This window comes from Podarcis tiliguerta (assembly GCF_965153285.1).
Source record: "Podarcis tiliguerta genome assembly, chromosome: 14".
Lineage (NCBI taxonomy): Eukaryota > Metazoa > Chordata > Lepidosauria > Squamata > Lacertidae > Podarcis > Podarcis tiliguerta.
Window position 1 is genome coordinate 18,806,031 of NC_139547.1, and position 17,983 is coordinate 18,824,013.

Here is a 17,983-nt window from a genome sequence, read left to right on the forward strand (position 1 = left end):
GAGAGGTCAAGCGGCAAGATGATTTAAATGGTAACCAAATGAAGAAAGGCGATGTTGCCTAGTTGAGGCATTATTTATTCATTCAGATCACTCGAATGAGAAAAGCCTGGAAGAAGCACAGCACAAAGGAAATTCTAGAGTGACTTGCCATCCTTATATTTACCATCTGAAAACTTAAATTTGGGGGGCCTTGATAAGCTGTCTATGCACTATATATTTAAAGCATATTTGAAGCACATCTTTTGCCACAAAGAATTTTGGACGCTGCAGTTCGTTAAGCCTTGCTGGGAATAACTTGCTTGCTGGGAAGAACTGCCATGCCAAAAATCATTTAAGGGGTAGAAGGTGCTTTTTCAGATATAGTGTAGCCTCAAGAACTGGCTAGTTAGTGTATTTCTATTTTTTTTTAATCATATTTTATTAGGATTTTCACAGAATAACAGAAAAAACAAAAAGAAAAAATACAAAAATACAAAAAAAAGCAATTAAAAACAAATCAATCTTTCAAAACATATCTTACATTTGCTTGTTTCTCGGACCTCCCCACACCTCCCCTCTTTGTATTCCAAGTCAATCCATTTATTCAGCAAATCCTTTCCCTCTTTACCTTTATCTTAATCTTAATCTTAATGTATTATATCTTTGACTTTCCACCTGTTGACATTCCATTTTTACACATTCTTACATAACATTATTGCTAAAAGCCCCTTAACCTCAATCCAACATCATTCTAACATTCATTAATTTTGCAATATTTCTGTAGATAATCTTTAAATTTCTTCCAATAGTTAGTGTATTTCTAACCAGCTTTTCATCTTAACTGATCTCAGGTGTCAAGGAACTGCCATCAGCTCAGAGGCGAGAGGTGGAAAGGCAGTTGTGTTACAGGGAGTCTTCGAAGATCTTGCCAAGTAGTTCTTCCTCTGGCAAGGAGGGAAGCCACACCTCCAGTGGGGAGGGGGTGCAAGAATCAGAAGATGCTAGGGAGAGCCTCAACACCGAGCCTGAGCAAAGTGGAGGGGAGGCGAGTCCCCCTTTGCCAGCGCAGTAGTCTTCGGCGCAGAGAGGGGAGGAGAACGTTGGGGGTCACACGGCTGTTATGATCAAACCTCTCCATTCTGAAGGAAATCAGCCCTGAGTGCTCACTGGAAGGACAGGTCGTGAAGCTGAGACTCCAATACTTTGGCCACCTCATGAGAAGAGAAGACTCCCTGGAAAGGACCCCGATGTTGGGAAAGATGGAGGGCACAAGGGGACAACAGAGGACGAGATGGTTGGACAGTGTTCTCGAAGCTACCAGCATGAGTTTGACCAAACTGCGGGAGACAGTGGAAGACAGGAGTGCCTGGCGTGCTCTGGTCCATGGGGTCACGAAGAGTCGGACACGACTAAACAACAATATGAGGTGGATAGCTTGGGACAGTGTAGTGGGCTGGGAAGGTTGAGTGCCATGGGGGAAGAGCTCCAGTAGAGATCCTTAAGGAGCATTTGGGCCTCAGATCCTCTACCACAACTGCAGCTCCAGGGCTGCACAGGACCTCTGTTCCCGCATCACTATAAGGCAAGCCTTCTTTTTGCAGCCTTAACCGCTGCTCAGATTGGAGCCTGGAATCAAAACAAAAACAGGACATGCCGGTCAAATGGCATGAGAAGTGGCTGGGCACTTGATGCTGCAGCCTAGCAAACCAACTGCAAATTATCTGGGTTTCCTTAAGCGCCCACAGAAGTGCCAGATGTTCCAAACAAATGCAACAAAAGGGAGCAAATCGAACACTTTGGTTAGAGCACCTGGACTCCAAAGTCTCTTATCAGCCCTAGAGCAAAACTGTCTGAAAGTACTTCAAAAAGGGAACATGGAGTTATTGTTCATTGCTTAATCCACCAGGACAAAAATAGATTTCTCCTATGTAGATGTTTTGGCTGGCCTGTGAAAAAATGGTTAGGAGTCAAGTAGAAGCAAAAATTTCCACTGGTTCTATATCTATCTATACTTGCCAACAAGCCATATTTCTCTCCCAGTCCAATTCCCACCACACACAAAAACCATTTCCTTTTTTCTCCTCCTGGTCACTTGAACAGATCTTGCCTCCGTTATTATCCCTGGGAACAGCGGGATTCCTCTGTTTGCTCCACTACAGTCCCATTTTCTTGGAAGTTGTTGAACAATGTCCTTATTTGGCATCTGCCTGTCATTAAATACAAAACAAAACTCCATTTGCTCCATGCTTAAAAGTGATTTGTTTATCTCAGTCTAGCATCTGTGCCCCCAAGAGAGAGAAGAGAGGGAAAGGACACTTTTCCAATAATAGATGGTCTGTTTTATTAGAGCTCGCCCTGCAATAACTGTTGGAGTGTAAACACCACTCTACAGGGCAGCTGACAAACATTCACCCACATTCTCTGGCTTCCTTTTCTGCACAATCGCTGCTTTATGCTATGCTAGGGAATCGGCAACTGGAGGCCTCAGGATCAAATCCATACCCTGCTGCAATACTCCTTAGCCTTTTCCGTTGTCTACCCAGAAGCAAGAGAAGAGAGGAGGCAGACTGCAGACTATGACAACAGGGCTTGTCTGCTTTCCAGGTAGCTCTGTGAGGGGAATAGGGTTCTCCTACAGAACTCTTAGCGCCCTTAACAAACTACAGGTCCCATAATTCTTTGGGGGAAGCCACAACTGCTTAAAGTGCTAGCTCTAGATTTTTAGGCAGCAGATTATTATTACGCTCTGCTTGGCATTTCACCTTTAACATCGCCCCTTCCCATTTTTAATTAAAAAAAATATATTTTTAAAAAATATTTTTTGCCTTACATGTGCTGAATGGGCATACCTGTCAACTGCCCCAATAAAATTGGGACATCCCGGTTTTGGACTCTGTGAGTATCCAAAAACACCCAATCATAGAGCTCCAGAACTCGTGTTTTGAGGCTCTATGATATCGCACAGGTCATGTGACTTATGTGTGGGGGCGGGGCCATGTCCCAGATTCTAAGATTAAAATGTTGGAGGGTATGAATGGAGCCCTGGACTTTTGTCCTGTGCTGATGGCAACATTGGCCTGGTAACATTCAGGAAGGAGAGGGTTGAATTTTACACACGTCTTTGGCTTAGGGAAAACGTTTCAGGGTTTGCGGTTTTACAAAAATGGCACAAAATGGCTTTGTCTCCTTGCCAGTGGTTATTGCAACAATCTGTATTTCTGGTCCCTTCCCTGCTCGACAAAGATGCAGAACTGTCAACAGCTGCAGCTCCTTCTAGTCCAGGCATCCCCAACCTTTGGCCCTCCAGATGTTTTCGACTACAATTCCCATCATCCCTGATCACTGGTCCTGTTAGCTAGGGATCATGGGAGTTGTAGTCCAAAACATCTGGAGGGCCGCAGGTTGGGGATGCCTGTTCTAGGCTGTTCTCCAACACAACAAAGGAAACTGTACACAAACCCCTGACCAAAGACGACTGGCGTGTGCCTTAAAAACCTAGCTCCTAGGTGGAATCAGCCCAGTTTGACCCACAAAGCTGTTTTCCCTCAACAACACTGCCCTGACCATATTGATTTGTATGCTGTTGGTGGGTTTTTGTCATTGTCTTGTTGGGCTGTGTATGTGATAAAGGGGCGCCATACCGGGGTGAAAGTGTCTTCTTCTATTTGTCCCCGTGTCAGTTTCAGTTTATCGGATAATTTTTCTGAACAGCAAAGAACCTGCACAAGCAACGCTGACACCAAACCCTACATATAGTAAGTAAAATAGAAACATTGCCACCCCACCCCACCCCCACCCATCTTCCCCCCTCCACCTTTCCCCCCCTTTCTTCCTAGTGTCTCAACAAATGAAACTGATTTGTAAAAATGTTACATGGGGGGGAAATACGAGAGAGGGACATTGCACACACTTTTGTAAATCAATAAAATCTATAATAATAATAATAATAATAATAATAATAGCACCCCGACATAACGAGAGGACTCTTCAAGGCCAAATGATGATTTCTTATAATTCCTCTGCGCTTGGCAGGCCAAAGCATTGTGGGGAATTTCAAATACTGTAGCAGACAGCTTCCCAGGCCCAGCTACTGTTACCAGATAGGTCCATGGACTAGGGAAAGCTGAATTAAAGGAGTCATGAGAATCAGCATCAGTGAGGTCCGGGTGAGGTGCTAGGGCTTAGGCATTTGTCCAAGGGTAATTCTGGCTGCTGACGCCAGCCCTGCATAGATCGTCCCACATCATGCCCTGTTTCCTGTTAGACAACTTTTACATTCAGTGCCAAGAATACCTCTGCCCACAACTCTGAATAGGGCATGGATTCCTGCGGGTTCTTTTCTCTGCCAGCACCCACAAGCTGGATGCTAATTCCCCAACCAGGTAGCCAGTTGCCCTCTGGCCCACAGCTTACTGCAGTAGGGCATACATCCTCCCCTCCCCACTGTCTCAGTACATCCTGGTTTTTCTCATGAGAGCACGGCGGCCATTTTAGGTGCTGCGATTTTGCGCCACAATCTTGCCCCTCCCCCATTTTTGGGGGCAGTGATTTTGCGTGGTGTCCCAAAACGTGCATTTTTTGGATACCATGCCCCACCAAAGTGCTTTTTTCAGGGTCATGATCTCGGTCACATGACCTGCACAGTGTCCCAGGAACCCCCCCATCATTCAGTTTGTACAAACCCAACACACATACTCTCTCACACACGACATACGCAACGCCTCTGTTATAAATTCATAGAAAATCAACCATACATCGGATCTGCACTGTTCCACTTTTATTTTACTCCATGAAGGAAGGACTACAAAATGGTGAAGGTTTGATCCAGGGCAGGCATAATCTCTCAAGCGTACCAAACCTGCCCAGTTGGCATGCCAACCTTGATGGTCCTAGACAGAAGACCATCACACTCACAAAGGAGCTGCATATGGGAGTGGATTCAGCACGGACTGGAACAAAGGACAATGATCACCTCTTCCCTCTGGGGGCAGGAAACTGCAAATTCCCCTTTGTCCTCTGGAAAGTACTCATGGGGAGGGGGAAAGGAGGAACCAGCCAGGTGGCAGAATGCTCAGGTTACCTCCACAACTCCTCCCTCAACCCCTCCTTTTTGTGATGTATCAATGATGTAGTGATGTAGTTTTAGGGGTGTAGTTTGGGGGATTAGTAGCTAATAAAAGTTGGGGTCTTCTTTTGTTCTGGGCTTCCATCTTGTTTCACCTGGTGGCAGTTGGGAGTCCTGTCGCGACAGTCTTCAATAAAGACCAAGCCTACTGGCTGCTGTTTTGCTCTGGTATTCCTGGCTGGTGTCCTTGTTTTTTTGTCCAAGGGAGCCCTCAGATTTCTCCGTTAACAGTTTTAACAACAGGAAAATGGCGTCCCGGTTTGGGGCAGTGTCATGTTGGAGGGTATGCTAGGGTGGGGGGAAGAATCACTTCCCCTTTCTTCCCAAGCTGTAATGTTCTCCTTTTCTTCTGTGTTCTTTGCAGGGGAGAGAAATAAGAAAAGGACTTTGTGCTGTACAAAGGTCTCTCTCCTCCATCACCTGCCGAAGTTGGCATTGATAGACATAGGCCTACCCAACTGGCACAGCATCGTCTCTGACTTCTTACTTCCCCTTGCAATTGGCAGGAGAAGCTTCTTTAATCTCTTACACTGTTGGGTCAGGGAGACTCAACTCCTCCCACTGAAGTCCTGGCATTCCTCACGCATGACTCAGCTTCAGTAGCACTGGGAGTGAAGAGTGTGAGGATAATCCACAAGGGAATTGGATTCCGTCAATGAATAAAAGCAGGGGTATCCAGGGTGGGTTGTACTATCTTATCTGTACACACAGACAGAGTCAGAGGCCACATTCACACCATACTATGGCAGTGGCGTAGCGTGGGGGGTGCAGGGGGGCCCGGCCGCACTGGGTGCAACATCTGGGGGGGGGGGCGTGCTCGCACTAACAGCTCTCTGCCCCTACCTGGCTCACTCACTCTCTCTCACTGCAGTGCTGGCTGTGCGAATCCGATCTGAGCCGCCGGATCGCCGCCCACTGTGGAGGGGAGGATGCCAGTCGTGCGGTGCGGTGCGGAGAGAGAGCGAGGGACTATCTGGGGGAGGGACAGTGCAGCAGGGGGCGCAAATTACTTGCCTCTATTCCCCTCCCAGAGCTCCAATTTCCAGCGTTCCTTGGAAACACGGATCGATTGATGAACCACTCTGACAATTGTAGTATCATAGAGCTTTAAATGTACAGTGTAAACATTGGCCCAGGGCTGCTGACACACTGTCAGCATTCGCTCTCACAATAAGTAGTGATGGCCATCAATTTTGGGGGCTTTAAAAGAGGACTGGATCAATTTTTGGAAGATGATAGGCCTATCAGTACCGATCCTCCAAGTGTCCCTATTTTCCAGGGATGTCCCTGATTTAGAAAAGCCGTCATGGTTTCTGATTTGATCCCACAATGTCCCGCTTTTCCTTAGGATGCAGTGGCGTAGCGTGGGTTGTCAGCACCCGGGGCAAGGCAAGTAATTTGCGCCCCCTAACCCAGGGCAAGGCAAGTAATTTGCGCCCCCCCGCTGCACTGTCCCTCCCCCAGATAGTCCCTCGCTCTCTCTCCGCACCGCACCGCACTGCACGCCTGGCACCCTCCCCTCCACAGTGGGCGGCGACCCGGCGGCTCGGATCGGATTCGCACAGCCAGCACTGCAGTGAGAGAGAGTGAGCGAGCCAGGTAGGGGCAGAGAGCTGCGAGTGTGAGCGCCCCCCCCCAGATGTTGCGCCCGGTGCGGCCGGCCCCCCCTGCACCCCCCACGCTACGCCACTGTTAGGATGTCCCTATTTTCATTGGAGAAATGTTGAGGGTATGGAGTTTTCCAACCCCTGAGCCGTTTGAAGGCAATCCTGTATAGGGAAGTTTTTTTAAAAAAAATGTTTAATGTTTTATTATGTTTTTATATACAGTGGTTACCTCGCTGCTGTTTAAAGGCTGTTTAAAGGCTTCTGTCTCCACTTCCACAGTCATGGAGAATCCTGGCAATCCTGTAGTGTGTTCAGGGTGCTGGGAATGGTAGTTGTCGGGAATAGTAGGTCCTTGACAAATGACAATTCCCAGGATTCCTTGGTGGAAGCCAAGACCATGAAAGTGGTAGAAGAGGCCTGGTGTGGTGGATGCTCTCAAGAGGAAGCCTGCCAATTTCATAGGGGTTATGTTCTGGAGATCGCGCCTCTAACCAAAATCTCATAGGCTCAAAACACATGGAGTTCAGGGCTGGGTGGGATTGCCAAAGTTTCGGACACCTGCCTTTCTGCCCCCCATTTTGATTCTTTAGATTTTTGGGCCAAGAACACAAAGCCAAATGCACACAAATTAGATGCTCCAAAGTTCCAGGCTTTCTGTAATTGTCAAGGAATGATGTACACGTGCTATTGCGAACCAGGTGGAACATTGTAAGGAGAGTGAACCAGATCGCACTGCTGATCTCGCAAGAGCCACCTCCTTGCAGGAATAAGGAAGCCAAGGAGAATCAGATGCCCCACAAGAGCATCTTGGATGTGGTGGCTTTCAAAGAGGGTGAGACAATTGCATGGTGCAGAGGGTTATGCAAGGCAATTAGCCATGATGTTTATGCTCAGTTTCCCCAGCTGGAGGAAGAAATGCTTCTGAAAAACACCTCCTGGAAGCCACAGGTGAGGAGAGTGTTCCTATGACCCTCCCAAAGGTGTTTCACAGGGACCCCTTCCTTCCCTCTGCCCCCATACCTGAGGGTCGTCATGTCTCTCTAGGGATTTCGCAGGAACAAGGAAGATGTTGGGGAAAGGCTTCCTTGCGACAAAAGAAAACAGAGGCATCAGCAGGCGTCTGGCTCCCAGCCTTGCTAGCACCAGTCTGTCGCATGAGGGTTGGGGACATGGGAAGGGAACATTCCTATAATATTGGGCACTCAATTGGCATTTCCACCTACCTGAACTGTGAGCCTTTCCCCCTTTGTTCTGGTGTGCCTCTCTCCTAAGGAAGAAGCAAGCTCAGTTAGTCTGATTGGTTGGAGGACTTCCAGATAAATATATGCATCTATTTTATTCGTTAGAGTAACTGAGACTCGGGTGGCGCTGTGGGTAAAAGCCTCAGCGCCTAGGGCTTGCCGATCGAAAGGTCGTGGTTCGAATCCCCGTGGCGGGGTGCGCTCCCGTTGCTCGGTCCCAGCGCCTGCCAACCTAGCAGTTCGAAAGCACCCCTAAGTGCAAGTAGATAAATAGGGACCGCTTACTGGCGGGAAGGTAAACGGCGTTTCCGTGTGCTGCACTGGCTCGCCAGATGCGGCTTTGTCACGCTTGCCACGTGACCCGGAAGTGTCTCCGGACAGCGCTGGCCCCCGGCCTCTTGAGTGAGATGGGCGCACAACCCTAGAGTCTGTCAAGACTGGCCCGTACGGGCAGGGGTACCTTTACCTTTACCTAACTGAGACCACCGGTTGGTGTTGGCTAGAATCTCAGGAAGGATGTTTTCATGGGATGCAGAAATTAGAAGAAATATGGACTAAGAAGGCAAAGAAAGAACCTGAAAGGCATTATATTTCTGTCAACTTTTGGGATTTCATAAGATTTCTCAACCTGGCTCTGGTGTTAATGTTTTGGGGGCAGCATTTCTAAAGAAGAGAAGAAGAAGGTGGCAAGAATAAGCGCAACGTGCCCTTGTTTGAGATCTAGGAGGTCCTGGACAGCTATATGCTTAAATTGAAGCCCAAACATGGAAAACTATTTCCCCAAATATTTAGGTTTGGACTAATAGGCTGGTATTGATTCCTGCAGGTCTGAAGTCATAGCCATGGAGGCAGCTCCTGGGGGGGGGGGTCTGTTCCCCAAGGCAATAGCCAGGGGGAAAGAGAAGTAGCTGTTTCATTGCTGGCATGAAGAAATGGCAATCCCCACCCCCAGCAATGGGAGAGCCACAGAAAGCCACAGCATACCTGCAAATGCTGGGTTTCCGCCTGGTACCGCTGGGCTGCTGCTGCTGCTTGGCTGGAGACTTAAGCCGCTCTCCCAAACCATGGCCGTAGGAAAGAAGAAGGACATTGTATTCTTCTGGAATAAGCATCCACTCCAGGGGATGGGTTCCCATGGGCCCTCCCCCAATTATTTTCTCCCCACCCCAGCCTTGTTTTGCTCAGGTGGGCACCACAACCTCCTGGCACATGTGGGGAATGGATTCCCCATGGAATTAACATACCACAACTTTGATTGCGGTCTCTCCTTCTTTCGCTATCCACAGCTGCCTATGTGGCCTGCTTGTCCTAGGACAGGGGTCAGCAAACTTTTTCAACACTGTCCCTCAGACCTTGTGTATGGCCGGACTATATTTTGGAGAGAGAGAAAATGAATGAATTCCTATGCCCCACAAAATAACCCTGAGATGCATTTTAAATAAAAGGACAGATTCTACTCATGTAAAAACACCAGGCAGGCCCCACAAATAACCCAGAGGTGCATTTGAAATAAAAGGACACATTCCACTCATGTAAAAACACACAGATTCCCAGACCATCCGCGGGCCAGATTTAGAAGGCGAATGGCCCTGGGCCTTAGTTTGTCTACTTTTCTGGGAGGCAGAAAATAAAAGAAAAACAGAGGAGGAGGTTACAAATGGGAAATGTCTGGGGAAACAGTTTGTAAAGCTGCTTCTCAGGTGCTTGGAGGGGGTGGTGCAAGGCATCTGGGCATTCATAGTAGAAGCTAAGCCCTGGCTCTGTGGCTCACCTAAATGGAGGGAATTCTGTTCCCAGGCAGCTGGCAGAGCCCCTCTTGCCTACGTGCCCATGGCGATGTCGACTGGACTACTGATCCTAAGCCCAGCCCAGCTTTAGGTCTCCCACCAGGTGCCGCTCTTCTAGAACCCACTGTTCTCAACTGACTCTCACCTGCCTCCCCCCCATTCAAACTCCCTTTCCAAGCCTCCTCCAACCTTCCGTCTCCACCAGAATTCCACTCTCTCTCTTCCCCCCTACCTCCCTGCTTGACATTCTCTTAGGAATTCTAATAGCATCACCTTAACTGCCATATTGCAAAAACAGAGGAAGAGGTTACAGATGGGAAATGTCTGGGAATCCCAATCTCAGAGACCCTGTTTTATTATATCTCCCAGGAGGACTCAGGATCCACCCTGGACCTCAACCCTTCCCTGTTCCCTCCCTCTGTCAAATTATAGATTGTAAGCCCCTCAGGGCAGGAACCTCTTTATCGAGGGTCACACGCAGTGATGGTGCAAACAAATAATACAAAAATAGGTTGACATTTTAAGGGAATGACCCCATGACTTACAGGTGTGATATGTGCCTTAGAGTTAAGAGCAGGCATAGGCAAACTTGGCTCTCCAAATGTTTTGGGACTACAACTCCCATCATCCCTAGCTAACAGGACCAGTGGTCAGGGATGATGGGAGTTGTAGTCCCAAAAATATCTGGAGGGCCGAGTTCGCCTATGCCTGGTTAAGACGCATCAAAAGGCCATATGGTTCAACCTTATAAGCAACCAGTTCTTCACAACAGAAAGTATCATCTGGGGACCACAGCTGAGGACCTGCCAAGCTGTCAACAGCTGTGGACAAGTCAAGTCAAGCCAAGATGGATGAGGCTAATAATAATAATAATAATAATAATAATAATAATAATAATTCTATGTCACTCCTCTCCTCTGGGCATCGGAGCTCCTCTCACCTTCACAGTTCTTTCTCATCATGACTTGTCTCGGTAAGTCTCTCACCATCATCTGACAGGCATCCCTTCTGCAGGGCAATATAGGGCTTGCTTGCAAAGCAGCACTTTGTGACATCAGCTGGCAAACAGGGGCCAGGCTGCTGGGTTGTCAGGCAGCTGAACTAAGAAAAATAAAACCAGGGGGGTCAAAGTGTGCTGGGATGAGGCCACCGTGAGTCGGGCCAGAGGGTGTTGTTGGGGTGTGTGGTTGTACCTCCCCTTCTTCTGCATCTTGCTCCCCTGCCCGTTCCTTTAGCTGCTTGATGGAATCATAGCATGGTAGAGTTGGAAGGGATTCCAAGGGTCATCCAACCCCCGGCAATGCAAGGATCCTGCCCACAGCCAGCCCTGGCTGGGCTCCAAACTCCAACCATCTTCTTACCAGCCAGATGCACTGATGCCTTGCAATTCTGTGTGGGGTGGGGAAAGTGGAGAGAGAAACCTTTTGCTCTCTGTCTCTCAGGACATTGATATGAGAGCCACACCATGCAGCCCTGTCAATATCGCAAGGGAGCATTCACAGGGAGGGCGGAGGAAGCTGGTTTTCTCCTGCTCCAGAGGCCCTCAGGACCCGAAGCCATGGCTTCAAGCTACAAAAAGGAGATTCCAACTAAAGTTCAGGAAGAACGTTCTGGCAGCAAGAGCTGCTTGACAATGGGAAGGACTCCCACGGAAGGCGGTAGACTCTCGTTTCTGGGAGGTTTTCGATAGTAAAATTCATGATAGATAGTAAAATTCATATTAAATTGCTGTTTCAGGTGTTGTTTTTAAAAGTCTGGAACGGATTAATCCCTTTTGCATTACTTTCTATGGGAAAGTGCACCTTGGTTTTGGAATGCTTTGGTTTTGGAACGGACTTCCGGAACGGATTACGTTTGAGAACCCAGGTACCACTGTATGTTGGAAGCTGCCCAGGGTGGCTGGGGCAACCCAGTAAGATGTGTGGGGTATCAATAGTAAATTTATCATTATGGAATGGGACGTCCCTATTTTCACTGAAGAAATTTTGGAGGGTATGTCATTAGTTATTAGCCATAAAGGCGATGTTCTAACTCTGCTGTTGGAGGCACCATGCCTCTGAATACCAATTGCTGGGAATCCTAAGTAGGGACAGCGCAGTTGTACTCAAGTCCTGTTTCAAGGTTTCCCATGGGCATCTTTTTGGCCGCTGTAATAACAGAATACTGAGCCCGCAAGCTCTTCTTCTGTTACAGTATACTCTGAATTATTTTGCACTTAATTCTACGGGAAGTGAGGGTTGTTAAGTTATGCATGCTGGGTTCATTTTTAGTCCAAGGAAAGGCCAGTGAGGGGAATATGGATCTCCTAACAACTCGCAGCACCTTTAACAAACTATCAGGGATGCTTTAGGGCTCTGTTTCCCAAACTTGGATCGTCAGCTGCTTTTGGACTACAATTCCCATCATCCATAGCCACTGGTCTCTGGCTAGCTAGGGATGATGGGAGCTGTAGTCCAAAAAACAGCTGGAGACCCAAGGTTGGGGGAACACTGCTTTTTCGCCGGAGCATGATTTCTGTTCTCATCCTGGAGCAATGTTCTTAACCCTAGGCACTATTTCTGGGTTAGCGGAGTCTGTAACCTGAAGCGTCCGTAACCTGAAGCGTATGTAACCCGAGGTACCACTGTAGTTGGAAGATCAGGCTGGAATCAATATCAGCCATGATAGTGTATCGCCTCCACATTCAAAGGAAGCCTGCCCCTGAATAAAAGTGAGGCGTGTGCTTTTGTGTTCACATCCATCTTCGGGTTTTCTACAGGCATCTGGCTGGCTGGCCACTGTGAGAACAGGATACCAGGATACTGGATTAGAAGTGGCTTCGGTCTAGTCAAGCATTTTAGGCTCATTTTAGGTTCTTATTTTCATCCCAAGGACCTGATCTCCCAACATTCACAAGGCCGGTTAAAGAGACTCGAGCTGAAAAGCGTACCTTAGGAGTTTCCCTTCTATAGTGGCACGCTCCCTGTGGAATGCCCTCCCACCAGATGTCAAAGAGAACAGCTACCACCAGACTTTTAGAAGACATCTGAAGGCGGCCCTGTTTAGGGAGGCTTTTAATGTTTGATGTAGCACAGTATTTTAATATTTTTTTTGGAAGCCGCCCAGAGTGGCTGGGGAAGCCCAGCCAGATGGGCGGGGTATAAATAATAAATTATTATTATTATTATTATTATTATACATTCGACTTTTGAATGCCATTTTTTGATTGTGCACATAGCCTGTTTCAAAATGTTGGTGTGCAAGCTGTATTTTAGCCTTGTCCTAGGGTGATAAAAAAAAATTGCACACTAGTTTTTGATCACAATCACTCACTGTTTATTGAACAGGGCAGTTGAGGGTAACAACTATACACAACGTCGCATACCCTCCCTGCAAATAATTTGGAATGGATGCTCGATAAACAGCCAAGGATGTATATAACCTCCCCACAAGCTATGTGCAAACAAATTGGGATGAATGCTCAATGAACCAGTGGTCTGGAAGCGACCAGAGAGAGAAAGGAGTGGCAAGGTGAGAGAAAAGGGAGTGGCCTGGCCACGCACAACGGTCTTTGGTTCTGTCCCCATCCACATTGAGTTCTACCCTGTCCACCTTTCGTCTTTGGTGTCCTGCCCCAAAAATATTGCCCCCCAAGGAAATGTAACCTGTTATGTACTGAAGTTCTCACCCTAGGCCAGTAGGGGGATACTGTAGATAGTTATGCAAATAAGGGATCGAAAGTGACGCTCAGTGATTGGATAGTTTTAGAAAGTTACATTGTACTGGAGCTCTATATGGATAGTTTTGTTACAGTTACATTGTACTGGAGCTCTATATAAGCGGGCTGACTGAACCCTTCAGTTCAGTTCAGTTCTGCCCTGGCCTGTGAATAAACAAGAGCTGTTTGAAGAATCGCTGTGTCGTCTGATATGTTCACCCACAACCTAACATAACCCTCATCAGGAGAAAAAAATAAGTTGTCTGGACACTTGGCTGCTTATTTCAGCTTTGTCAGGAGACAAACGCATCACAATCACATATTTGAGGAAATTAAATTAGAAGAGCTTGCCAACATCTGGGAAAAGTCCCTGGCTACTGGTGCTTTACAGTACACACAGCTCTTGGCATGCCTTTTTTTGCCCTTTGATCATGTATGGCTCAATGACTTTTGCTCTGCTTTTTTATTTCCCCAAGGGTATTTCCAAACCCATGAACCGCATCTCTCAAAGCAGTGTTTTGGGCACCCTTAAAAAAATAAAATTAAAATTGGCACGTTTTACTCCCACAGCCTGGAACATGTTTGCATGTTTTAGCTTATTCTGTCAGGTTGACCCACTCTCAGAGGCGAAAAACTAAAAAAATCTAATACAGTGGTACCTTGGGTTACATACACTTCAGGTTACACACTCCGCTAACCCAGAAATAGTGCTTCAGGTTAAGAACTTTGCTTCAGGATGAGAACAGAAATCGTGCTCCGGCGGCGCAGCAGCAGCAGGAGGCCCCATTAGCTAAAGTGGTGCTTCAGGTTAAGAACAGCTTCAGGTTAAGAACGGACCTCCGGAATGAATTAAGTACTTAACCTAAGGCACCACTGTACATGAAATAGTTCTGTAGCTACAGGGGGCTAGCTGGGGGTTTTGCCCCAGATGAAACCTCCAGAGGTTCCTAGACTGCATGCGCATGTACACAAATGTGCATGTGGTGGGGAGTGCCAAACTGGGTCTTTGGCCCAGCTGAAATAAAGCCTAGTTTCGCCCCTGCCTAAGATCTTTACACAATTCATTAGCCTGCTGCATACCATACCAAAAACAGACTAACAAACCCGTCTGTTTCATTTCCGGTTACCTTCTCATGTTATCCAGGATTTGCTGGTGTCTGATATCTACCACCCTGTCAGCCAGCTCTTCCGAGCAGGAGACAGAAGGCCCAAAGAATGACTAGTATTTGCCATGATAAATAGAGATAAAGACAATGGTTCCTTTCCCAATATCCCTTTCGGCTTATGACTCCCACGATGGCATCAGCTGCTAACGCAACACTTATTCTTGAGCGCCTCCGTATCAAAGCCCACCCACCCACCAAAATGGAGCTATAGATAAAACCAAGGACTAACCAGAATTCACAACAGCACACATGACATTGCACACTGGGTTAAGTGATACAGTCCTGGATCAGTTGATAACTATTAGATCTTGGTGGATTCATTGTGTAAGTAGGCCGCTATCAGCTCGTGTGTTTTTCATTTCCTTGATATTGCTATCTGACATTGTTTTGATGATTGGTCTGTTGTATTTATCATGCTTTTGTTGCATATTTCTTTCTATGGATAAGGTGTTCATTGCTTGCGAAACCTTTGAGTGGTACAGTGGTACCTCAGGTTACATACGCTTCAGGTTACAGACTCCGCTAACCCAGAAATAGTGCTTCAGGTTAAGAACTTTGCTTCAGGTTGAGAACAGAAATCATGCCCCGGTGGCGCGGCAGCAGCAGGAGGCCCCATTAGCTAAAGTGGTGTTTCAGGTTAAGAACAGTTTCAGGTTAAGAACGGACCTCCGGAATGAATTAAGTACTTAATCCGAGGTACCACTGTATGTGTCTAATCCCCTTTTAAAGGCATCCAAGTCGGGGCCCATCACTGCATATTGTGGGAGCAAATTCAACAGAATTCTTTCCTTTTGTCTTTTCCGAATCTTCCACCATTTAGCTTGATCCAATGACCCTGGAGGCCCCTTTTTATTTATTTACTTGTTTTTTTAAAAATAATTTTATTGTTTATTTAACATAATTGTTACAAAATATAAGCAAAATATTACAAATACATACGTATATATTTCAAATAAGCACGTATATATGAAAAAGAAACAGAAGAGAAGAAAAGAAGAAAAGAAAAAATAAAGAGAAAAAAAGAAGAAGAAAAGTTGGAAGAATTCCTTCCAAGTTTATTCGATAAATATCTCAATATGAAAATAATAATAAAATTTCATTGATTGACTTCCATTGCTTACAGTGCACTTCCTATATACATTTTCCATTTTATTTATTTGCTATTGAATTTCTAACTTCCCATTTCCTCCTGTTATAGGAAAATTTTGTGGTTCACTTGGAATACCAAAGACACCAGCTAGAAATAGAGGAGCAAAACAGCAGCCAGTAGGCCTGTTCTTTATAGACTCTTGCAACAGGACTTCCACTAACCACATGGTAGAAGCAGGAAGAAGCCCAGAACAAAGGATGACTCTTACTTTTATCAGTTTTACAAAGATACCCACACCATCACAAATACATCACAGCTTGGGAGGGTCTGGTGACAGAAACCTGAGCATCAGGTTTGTCCCTATCCTTCCCTTGACCTCAACCTCACACTCATCAAGTAAGACAAAAGAAGTTCCTGGTTTCCAAGGCCAAGTTAATCACACCTCTTTGTCCTGACCAAGAACCTAATCCATTCCTGGATGGTTTGCCATTGTCTGTGGGATGACTGCCTGTCTGACCCCCATTTGCCAGGATGCCAGTGATTATCTCTTGTGCAAGAGGCTGCTGTGCACGTGATCCCAGGTTTCAGGGATTATGGCTGCCCACATCCCAGCCTCCCCCCCTTCACAATTCGTTCCTTTCCTGAACAGAAGAAAGTTGGAATGGTGCAAATCCATACTGGAGCGATTTTATATGACTTTCTAAAGTTTTCCCAGTGAGTCAGTATGTAGATACATTTATCAGTGAATTGTTACATTTGGTTTTTTTAAAAAACAAATTAATTTATTTAACATAATGATTACAAAATATAAGCAAAATTTTGCAAATACATACATACATACATATTTCAGATAAGCACACACACACATATATAAAGAACAAAAGAGAAAAAAATAGGAAGAGAAAAAAGAAAAAAGGAGGAAAAAATAGAGAGAGAAAAGAAGAAAAGTTGGAATAATTTATTCCAAATTTATTCTGCAAGTATCTCAATATGAAAATATTAATAAAATTCCATTGATTGACTTCCATCGCTTACACTGCACTTCCTATATACATTTCAAGCAAGATTGTATCTGTTGTTCCAGATTGTTACATTTGGTAATGTGCAGCAGAGGTGCTTTGATAGGAAAAACTGTGACGAAGTGTTTTGTGGGGACATTTGCTGAAGTGATTGTGTTGATTTTGGTAGTCGGGCTGTGTGTGCATGGTACCTGCTAGAGGCGCAACCTCCCCACCAGTGGCGTAGCGTGGGGGGTGCAGGGGGGGCCGGCCGCACCGGGCGCAACATCTGGGGGTTAGGGTTGGGGGGCGCAAATCCACGGGTTAGGGGGTGCAAATTATTTGCCTTGCCCCGGGTGCTGACAACCCACGCTACGCCACTGCTCCCCACCTTTACATAAATTCCTGCAGCACTCCAAAAAGCCGGCTTGGGTGTTCCTCTCCCCTTCCTCATTTAATCCCCACAACAACCTTGTCAGTTAGGTGAGCAACTAGCTTTAGGTCACACAGTGAACTTCATGGCCAAGTGGAGATTTGAACCCTCGTCTCCTAGGTCCTAGTCTGACACTCTAAACACTACAGCACAGTGGTATTATAACGAATTATAATTAATGCTAGTATTATAAGGTGCCATGGCAAACCTAAGTAGGGTTGTCACCTGTTATGTATAAATACAGTATTGTCCCATATTTCAATGTAAAATGCTGCATCCTGTATTGAGGCACCTTTGTCCTGTATTTCAAGTCTTCTCTCTCTCTGCCAAGTTAGGGATCCTCTCCAAATTCATGTGTTTGAAAGAGTGTATTTAAGTTCTGGGTAACCAAGCACAGACAGATCTACAAATTCATGTGTGCCTGTAGGTGTGTGACAAATTCCAGAGGGGCCACCCTCTTAGGCTGCAATAGATCATAATGTCTTTCTATTGCAGTTGGAAAGACAATAAGGTCCAGAGCGGAATGGCAGACCAAGTTGTTGGACTATGCAAAGATGGCAAAAATGACCAGGAAAATCAGAAACCAGGAGGTTCAAAACTTTAACAAAGAATGGGGAAAAATTATACTATACTTGAGAGACTACTGTAAGCATTTGAACTCTTTAGCAGGTCTTAAATAACTCACGTAATGTTACATAGACTTTGGACACAATGGAGAACCGAAAAATTAGAGTGACTTATAATATGCAGCTGAAAAGGTTAACTAAAGCACCCATGGAGGGGAGGAGGGAAGTCTCAAGATTCGGAAGAATCTTGTGTAGTTTTTATTATTTGTGATTTGGAATGTGAACAAATTTGTA